Source organism: Sinocyclocheilus grahami, unplaced genomic scaffold, assembly GCF_001515645.1.
Source record: "Sinocyclocheilus grahami isolate Dianchi unplaced genomic scaffold, SAMN03320097.WGS_v1.1 scaffold1360.1, whole genome shotgun sequence".
Classification (NCBI taxonomy): Eukaryota; Metazoa; Chordata; class Actinopteri; order Cypriniformes; family Cyprinidae; genus Sinocyclocheilus; species Sinocyclocheilus grahami.
The window spans coordinates 191157-201380 of NW_015506539.1; the positions used below are offsets into that span (position 1 = coordinate 191157).

General features: G+C 36.9%; 1 long non-coding RNA gene across 1 annotated transcript; it reads left to right on the forward strand.

Annotated features, from left to right (window-relative positions):
• The first annotated feature begins 9000 nt into the window (after window positions 1-9000).
• Window positions 9001-9921, forward strand: LOC107569569 (uncharacterized). The gene is made up of 3 exons (XR_001606912.1): window positions 9001-9430; window positions 9535-9608; window positions 9903-9921. It is a non-coding gene; the product is annotated as an uncharacterized lncRNA (long non-coding RNA).
• Window positions 9922-10224: the final 303 nt, after the last annotated feature.

The window sequence follows — 10224 nt, forward strand, 5'->3', positions numbered from 1 at the left end:
GTCTGCTCTGCTGTGGTGGTCCTCAGCTCCGCCGGCTCTGCCTCAGTCCCTGGTCTCTCCTATCCTTGGACCTGGCCCTCCGTCCCTCCCCCTGTTTCGCCTCCGCTCCACCACCCACCTGGATCGTTTAGTGTTGGGGGGGCTCTGTCACGAATTCAGTCCATGGACTTCCGTTTATTCACCACCAGAGGTCACCCTTTCCATTACATTGACTCTCGCACAACACAAACTGTTGCATAGCACCCTGGACTACATATCCCATCATTCTTTGCACGATTTGCACACTGCACTGATTGCACACAGCTGTTTCTAATCACCTCACTCACTATATAACACCCACTCTAACCACCTTTCTCGGCTGAGTATTGTTTAGCCTGTACCCCTTTCTGAGTCTCCATGTTTTCCTGTGGAAGGTAGCCAGTGCAGAGACTGTAAAATTGGGGTAATATGATCATATTTTCTTGACCTGGTAAGGACTCTAGCCGTTGCATTTTGGACTACCTGTAGCTTGTTTATTGAAGATGCAGGACAACCACCTAGCAGTGCATTACAATAGTCCAGTCTAGAGGTCATGAATGCATGAATTCGCTTTTCTGCATCAGAAACATGTAACATGTTTCGTAGCTTCGCAATGTTTCTAAGATGGAAGCATGCTCTTTTTGTAACATGGGAAATATGATTTTTAAAAGACAAGTTGCTGTCTAATAAAACACCCAGATTTTTGACTGTAGAAGAAGTAACAGTACATCTGTCTAGTTGCAAATTGTAATCCAAGAGATTCTGTGTACTGCTTTTTGGACCAATAAGTAATATCTCTGTCTTATACGAATTCAATAGGAGAAAAATATTGGTCATCCAATCTTTAAAATTTTTAATACACTCCGTTAGCTTAGATAATTTAGAAGTTTCATCTGGTCTTTTTGAGATATATAGTTGAGTATCATCAGCATAACAATGGAAACTAATTCCATATTTTCTAATCATATTACCAAGAGGCAAAATAGCAGAGGACCTAGAACAGATCCTTGTGGCACTCCATACTTTACTGGTGATAATTGAGATGACTCCCTATTTAAATAAACAAAGCGGTAGCGATTGGACAGGTGTGATCTAAACCATCAAATCCTGCCCTTGAATACCTGTATAGTTTTGTAATCGATCTATCAGTATGTCATGATCTATAGTATCGAACGCAGCACTAAGATCAAGTAAAACTAGCAATAAGATGCAGCCTTGGTCTGACGCAAGAAGCAAGTCATTTGTAATTTTAACAAGTGCAGTTTCTGTGCTATGGTGGGGCCTGAAACCTGACTGAAATTCTTCATAGAGATTTTTTTTGCAAGAAGGAGCACAACTGGGCAGACAACTTTTTCTAATATTTTAGACATGTATGGAAGATTTGAAATGGGTCTGTAATTTGACAGTTCACTAGGATCTAGTTGTGGTTTCTTAATAAGAGGCTTAATAACTGCCAGTTTGAATGGTTTTGGGACGTGAGCTAAAGATAACGACAAGTTAATAATATTGAGAAGCGGTTATTCTGCTACAGGTAACAACTCTTGCAGTAATTTAGTTGGCACAGGTTCTAACAGGCATGTCTTCCGTTAAAGTCAATTCATGATTGATTCAGTGATGTCATCATCCAGCTCAGTTCAGGTCTCTTCCAATAGTGTCTGTGCAATCAAATTAACAATATTGCCAGAAATTGTGCTTATAAGCAACTAGTTAATAGTGAACAAATTGTTTTGGTGGAACAAAAATAATCACAAGGAACTTGTAGAAAAAGTAACTATATTCAATCTTGTGACCTATACTGTGCCAGATAATTGTAGTTGTTTTGTGACTGGTTAAAATCATATATACATATAACATCTACTACTTGCTGTGGAACCCTCAAGAAGATTAGGCCCTTTCTTTCAGAACATGCTTCTCAACTCCTTGTTCAAGCTCTTGTTCTGTCCAGGCTGGACTATTGCAATGCTCTTTTGGCAGGTCTTCCAGCCAGTTCTATCAAACCTTTACAATTAATCCAGAACGCGGCAGCAAGATTAATTTTTAATGAACCAAAAAGAATGCACGTCACACCTCTGTTTATCAATTTGCACTGGCTACCAATAGCTGCTCGCATAAAATTCAAGGCATTAATGTTTGGCTACAAAACCTCCTCTGGCTCTCCACCATTACTTCAGACTTATGTGCCCTCTAGAAACTTGCGTTCTGCAAGTGAACATCCCAAAGAGGCACAAAATCACTTTCACGGACCTTTAAATTAAATGTTCCCTCCTAATGGAATGACCTGCCCAACTCAATCCGACCATCTTCAAGAATCGGCTAAAAACACATCTCTTCCATCTTTTTTTGACCCTCTAACTCTAGCACTCTCTATTCTAATTCTACTCAAAAAAAAAAACTTTCCCTTTTAGACTTGCACTCTATTCATTTACTGCTTGTTTTCTTTAAAAAAACACTAGCTTTTCTAATCTTTTTGTAATGTGTCTATCTCTTTTCTTTTTATTTATTATATAATAATTAAACAAAACCTTGCTATGTGTGCTGTGTTAAGCTAACTGAGACTTGTTATAGCACTTGCATATCATTGCTCTTTTATTAGTTTTGATTGCTTCTATTGTCCTCATTTGTAAGTCGCTTTGGATAAAAGCGTTTGCTAAATGACTAAATGTAAATATAAATAATACAGTCTACCATCTCCTTTACTAAGCAGCCATATCACCCTGCAGCCCAAGACTGGTTGCCCACTGAAGCTAAGCAGGGTTGAGCCTGGTCAGTACCGGGATGGGAGACCTCCTGGGAAAACTGGGTTGCTGCTGGAAGAGGTGTTAGTGAGACCAGCAGGAGGTGCTCACCCTGTGGTCTGTGTGAGTCCTAATGCCCCAGTATAGTGACGGGGACACTATACTGACAAAAAGCACTGTCTTTCGGATGAGACGTTAAACTGAGGTCCTGACTCTCTGTGGCATCTTGGCCAAATTCGCTCATTGGCTTCTGACCATCATGGCCTCCTAACCATCCCCATATCTGCTGATTGGCTTCATCACTCTGTCTCCTCTCCACCAATAAGCTGGTGTATGGTGGGCATTCTGGCGCAATATGGCTGCCGTCGCATCATCCAGGTGGATTCTGCACAGTGGTGGTGGTTGAGGAGAGCACCCCCTTCTATGTAAAGCGCTTTGAGTGCCCAGAAAATCGCTATATAAATGTAAGGAATTAATTACTGTAATACCAAGTATGTTATTATATTACATATTTTCAATGGGAATGACACGCATTTTTAATATTTAAACACAAACTAGGTACAGATGAGAAAATATTAAGGCAATCAATAGCTTTTCAACTTCAGTTTCATAAAAAAAATAAAATAAATGGCTGTGTCGTCCACTAACTGAGAGCATTTCAACTCTTTCTCTAAAATTCTAATACCATAAAATGTATCTCTTTTAGTATGTATGGCCATAGTTTGTGTTACAAGCAAAAAAAGATAGAGTGAAATGCGGCAGCCTTGTCATATACCTCTACTGATTTTAAACCTTGATGTTGTTCCATATGATAGCTTAATTGAGCGTTTACAGTCATTGTATAGTGTCTGAATAGATTTTTTAAAAATATTTTCCGAAACCAAAATAAAATGTAAGGTTTCAACATAATGATTAATAGTATCAAATGCTTAAAAAAATCAACAAATAAAATAAAAATATTATTTGGAATAAATTTGTTGTAGTCAATTATATCTACAATGAGCCTTATATAGACTAACTCTCTGGGCGAACCTGGACTCTGTGACGACATCACACCATCACAGGGAGTTAACCCTGCTCTTCTAAATGGCTTTTGTAGCTTTTTGGTAATGTATTATGGGTTAATGACTGGAATGCAGGCCAGAGTAGAGTAAGGGAGAATTAATATGTATATATATTTATATATATTTTGCAGCAGTATGTTCAAAGTGAGACAGTTTTGAGACAGTGAAATTATTCCATGTCTATCAGCTATGTTTCAACTTTTGTAGCATTGGTAGCATTATGTTCAGCCCTGCATGGTACTGTAATATTGATTTAATATATTTAGCTATTCATATATCGGCTATTCATATATATTTCATATATTTAGCTATTGTTAACAGTGATTATTTTTCTACATGTCTCTCAGGTTGAGAACATGCAGGAGCAGTTAAAAGACAAAGACAAGCAGTTGGACAGTTTGGGGGGGGCAGAATGACGTCTCTGCAAGCTGACTCCAGCAACACGGACACAGCTCTCATTACACTGGAAGAGTCTCTCTCTGAAAAGGTGCTGAATATACAGTATATGAGAGAACAAGAAAGAGCATCAGTGTCATTTATTTACTGTCAGCTGTTACATCATACAAATAAACATCAGACACCATAAGGCAGGGGTTCAGATCCTGAACCCAGAGCATTACTTACCTGCAAGTTATTTAAAAAAAGCTAAATTGTGCCCTCTCAATGGTACTGCTGGATTTGGGTGTCCATGACTTAAATGCTTTTTTTATTTTTTTTTTATTTATTGCCTTTTTTCTCACTAGGTTTTGATGTCAGGTCATTTTCCCCCACAATTTAAATAACTCAGAGTTGTAATCTGACATATAAATCAAACATTATTAAGAAACTAGAGGATTTGTTGACTTTTGCTAAGAGTTGCATTCCATCAACTGAATATCACAGAAAAAAATAAAACACACATGCACTCTATAAGACATCAGCCTGACCACCTGCGGTACTTGCAAACTCTTAAGACACAATGTTATATTCTTATACAAATATTCTTTTAGTCTTTTCTAAGAAACTGAGTCCATTTAAATGTAATTTTCAGTAACAGTCATTCATACATACATACATACAATACATACATACATACATAAATGAACAAACCTTGCTGATGTAACATTTAAACATTATTTTAAAATATATTTATTAAAAAGTTGTTTCCAAAAAGCCCAGATTATCTACTGACCCTAGAACTGCTGCAATGCCTACTCAAAAAACTGACCGTTTAGATTGAGACACATTGAGGGGCTGTCTACACAACACAGTTTTCGACTAATAACAGAAAGCTTTTAAAGGGGCCATATGATGCTGCTAAAAATAACATTATTTTGTGTATTTGGTATAATGAAATGTGTTTATGCGGTTTAAGGTTCAAAAAACACATTATTTTCCACATACTGTACATTATTGTTTCTCCTCTATGCCCCGCCTTTCTGAAACGCGTCGATTTTTACAAAGCTCATCGGTCTGAAAAGCAAGGTGTGCTTTGATTGGCCAGCTATTCAGTGCATTATGATTGGCCGAATACCTCAAGCGTGTGACGGAAATGTTACGCCCCTTAACATACTGTACGGAGCGATGAGACAAAAACATTCAAACCCATTATAAACGAGTATATACTGTTATCATTACAAAAACACTTTTTTTGTTGTTGTGTTCGGTCTATAGGCATAATACAGCATCCATGTGAACGCTGATTGTTTTCACAAAGTTGTCATCTGCATGTAAAACCTTTCAAAAACAAAAAGGAAAAACGTTTCGGTTTTTAGTGCATCATTGTAGATGTAGATTTAATTTAGAAAGTTCTAGATTTCAAACTACCACAATCTAGGAATGGATCACTATTCTCAACTGCTGCCATCTTTGTTCTTAACCAAAAGTGGATAAAAAACCAAACCAAAACAAAACAATATTTAGTGTATATAAATGACTAACCACTACTTTCTCTTCTGCAACAGATGGAAGAGGCAGAAATGTATAAGAATGAAAATAAGGAACTGAAAAGCCAACTTGCCTCCCTACAAGAGCGTCTCTCAGAGAAAAAGGTATGTGAGTAGAAATGTCAGAGGACACCTAAGCCTTCTATGGTTATTAAATTTCACAGCAGGCTCATTTGCAGCTTTCTAAATGTCATTGTTAGAATGTTTGTGTTTGACATCCAAACACTCACAAACATGTTGTTAACGTCATGGTTGTAATTGTGTTGGTGTTGGCCATTTCGTGTGACACAGACACCGTCAACTTGACTAAAACGATGCACCAATTTTATTTAGAATTTCAGTTCAAAGACCTGCATTGTTATCACTAAGAAACTGCACTGTTTAACTTGGGTTTATAAAACATACCAATTACATATGACATGAATATTGTATATTTACATTTCCACTGCTTTTATATAATTTGTGAGATTTAATCAAAATATAAATAAAGAAAGATATTATCCTACATTTTTCTATTTAACACTAACTCTAAATCACACATTGGCTCAAGTTTTAATGTTAAGTCATGGAGAGAGAGAGATGAGGTGAGGATCTAACCACAGCCTGTTTATTATAGATATGAAGAAATTCAGCAGCTAACACAATCCAATGGCAACTGTAAGTGCAACAGCTCAGTCAAACATGTGCATTTCTATCATGTCAACTCACTGAAGATTTTAGCATGGTAATGAATATGACAATGTTAATATATTTTATCTTTGGCGGAATAGATCTGCTACACTGCTGCTGCTACTGCTGCTGCTGTTGGTTATTGCTGATGTTGTAGAATGTTGCTTCTGCTGCGAAGCAAGTAGAGAAACTTGCTACTGCCAACACATTAGCCGATACGGTGCTGTGAGTATTTAAGACATACTGCTGCTGCACAAGTAGCATATAGAATAACCCGTAGCAGATCTATACAGGTGGAGCTGGGGAAGGTGAAGGCTTTCAGAGGAACTCTGCAAGTGCGCTGTGAAGTGCTCTAGTGAATGCTAACCTAAGCTCATTGGTTGTGTATGCAACATGAACCAATCAGCTTGTGCCAAGTAGTTTAATGCTGTGAATATCATCAGTTTGAGTTAACGACCCATCAGCCTGCGCCATCTAGAGTTTCATGACAGAACTTGGCGTTTAAATAATACTCTCTGTGGGTGCAATTCATCCTTAGGGACTCCTCAGTATCACAGTCACTTGGTGCACTTAATATGTGACCCTGAACCACAAAACCAGTCTTAAGTCGCTGGGGTATATTTGTAGCAAATAGTCAAAAATACATTGTATGGGTCAAAATTATAGATTTTTCTTTTATGCCAAAAATCATTAGGATATTAAGTAAAGATCATGTTCCATGAAGATATTTTGTAAATTTCCTACTGTAAATATATTAAAACTTAATGTTTGATTAGTAATATGCATTGCTAAGAACTTCATTTGGACAACTTTAAAGGCGATTTTCTCAATGTTTTGATTTTTTTTGCACCCTCAGAATCCAGATTTTCAAATAGTTGTATCTCGGCCAAATATTGTCATATCCTTACAAACCATACATCAATGGAATTTACTTTATTGAACAAAAAAATGTACCCTTATGACTGGTTTTGTGGATCAGGGGCACATTTTACCTTCTGTAATACTTAGCCTTGCTTTAGTAATACTCAATTCCAATAGTTTTTTACAGAGAGTGAAAGAGGGAGAGAGAATAAATGTACTTTATAGATGTCCTCATCTTCCCTTTGCACAATCTGTCCTTGTTGTTCATCATGCTGGGACAATCTGTTAGGCAATCAAAGTTTATTAGAATGTTTTCTTTTATATTCTCTTGAGCATACAGACATCAATCTAGGAAAATAATACCTCTTGCTTTTTTGACATGGTGCCACGTATAGTGGCGCTTTCCCAAGAGAAGCAGTCATAAACAATCCTGAGACTTTACAGCATTAATAACAGTGTCAGGATGCTTGAAGCGCTGATTAACAAAATCCAATGAAAATAATCTGCTGTAGCCCACAGGCCTCTGCATATTTACTGTGCTGGCATTTGTTTTGTCACAGTTATGAGCAAGATCATGTTAAAAAAAAGAAGTCACTAGATAAAAAATGTAGTATTTCCATTTCCATTTTACATGTATCTATTTGGCAGACACTTTTATCCAAAGCAATGTACAAAAGAGGAACAAAGCAATTTGTCAAAGAGTCAACAACAGTCATAATACACAATGCTAGGTTTATTAGACAACAATATTAGAAACCAAGCTAGATAAGAGGAGAAATGCAGAGAATAATTTTTGTGTGTGTAAGTGCATTATTTTTAGAGTGAGGAGTGCTTGCAAAAGAGGTGTGTCTTCAGCTGCTGTTTGAAGGATGTTATGCTTTTATCAGTTCAGGTGGAGGTTGACAGCTCATTCCACCAATGAGGAACAGAGAGGTCGAAGGTCGAAGGTCGAAGGTTTTTCCTTGTGTTTTAAGCATCACTTATTCAGTGACCAGAGCACACATTTGTAGTAGTGAATTAAGGTAGGGAGGGGCTGTTCCAGTGGTCATGAAAGCAAGCATTAAAAACATACATTTGATTCTGGCCATAACTGGGAGCCAGTGGAAAGTTTTTGGGATCATATGTAGAATCTTAGTTGTGCTTGTTGGAAGACCTGTCATTCATTACAGTAGACCAGTCTTGAAATAGTCATTAAACACTATCCCCAGGTTCCTTACTGCACTATGATGTTGTGGTCAACTGATGGGTTTGTAGGGGTTACATAGAGCTCAGTCTTTGCAAAGTTAAGTTACAGATGAGTAATTCCAGCGTTATGGACGTGACAATTGCAGTAAAAATTTTAAATATAAATTCTCAGAGAATGTAAATGTTAACAATATATTAAAACATCTGTTTATATTTTTCTAAACCACTAACCATAGAGTTTAGGCATCAGAAAAAAAACAGTCTATGCACGTGTTTTATATTTTAAATCAGGCAAATATGCATGCATTACGGACGTGACAAAAAAGGTCTTGAGTTTTTGGGAGTCGACATACTTTGTAGAAATTCTGCGAATTCAAATGCACAAGCCAAAAGAAATAATCCCCGCTGAAAGGATAAGGGTTGTCTCTCCATGGAACATAAATTATTTATTTTATTTTGTTTTTCATTTTTGCATTTATGAGGAAAAACTATTGTTACGGACGTGACAGATCTGAAATTGACGCTTGTCTGATTCTGGCAAATCAGATACATCATCAGCTATAATACATGTTTACCAAGTTCCGGAGGTCGCCACGGTTTCCACTCAGAACAAGCTTCGGTGAATTTAAGTATTGTCCGGTTGTTAGTCTGCACTGTGTAGGCCTGTGTCTGTGTGAAGAATGGTATGCAAAATACAATAGTGTCATAATGATCGCAATATTATGTTTGATGGCAATGATTATTCCCAGTTTGCATTGCTAAATGCGCAATCATGATTCAAAATAGCTGCATTATGTTTGTCAAAATAATTGCAATGTAAGCCAATGCTTTAGAATAATCTACATGTTGTTTATCGTCTCTAAAGATGACTTAATTAGTAGTTATGTTTTACCAAGTTTAATGGCTGGCATTTGGATGTTAAGAAGATTAAGACGCAGCAAAACGATCTGTGTGAAAAATATGTCCAAAAAAGGTGAGCATAAAGTACATACAGTATTTGTATTTATTGTTTAATGTGAACATCATTAAGAAATACTTGAAAGATAAATAATTAAGAACATGAACTTTTTTTTACAGGCCAACATTTGTAACTGACTAGCGTTGAGGATTTTGTAGCAACAAGAGCTCTGTAAAACAGATGTCCAAAAAAGGTGAGCATACAGTATATTGATCACTGTTATGAGCATGAATCATTGTGAATAAGAAACGTACAAAATATTAATTAATAAAGTTAATTCACTGTAGACATAAAATAAAGTAACATTAATTAATTGTAGTCAGTCTTTACTTTTTACATGTTATTAAATATTGCAAAGATGAAATTATCAAATGTAAAAGCTAATGTAAAACATCAATCAAGGCTAAACAAACATGCAAAACATCAAATAAATGAGTACAAATGTGATTAATTAGATGACTTTTTTTTCTCTTTCTATTCTGCAAAGACTGCCTCTGCAAAGTAATTAAGCACATCACCTAGTGTGCCACTCTTTTGGACCTTTTTTGGCACCCCTTCTGTTGTTTCCCATGCGTACCAGGTCACCTTAATTTGTTATCTTCTTCTGGGATGTTACAGAGGGTACGCATTTCCAAGAGCATGCCATTCCTGCATTCAGCACACTGTCCTAACATGCAGAGGGGACTATCTGGATTGCAGGCCACGACTTCAACAAAATCCTGTGTGCTCTGGAATGCCCGCCTTGGGATGACATGTTGCAGACAGTCCATTGTTAAATGCCGTTTCTGGATTTTCTTTTTCACTCCGTC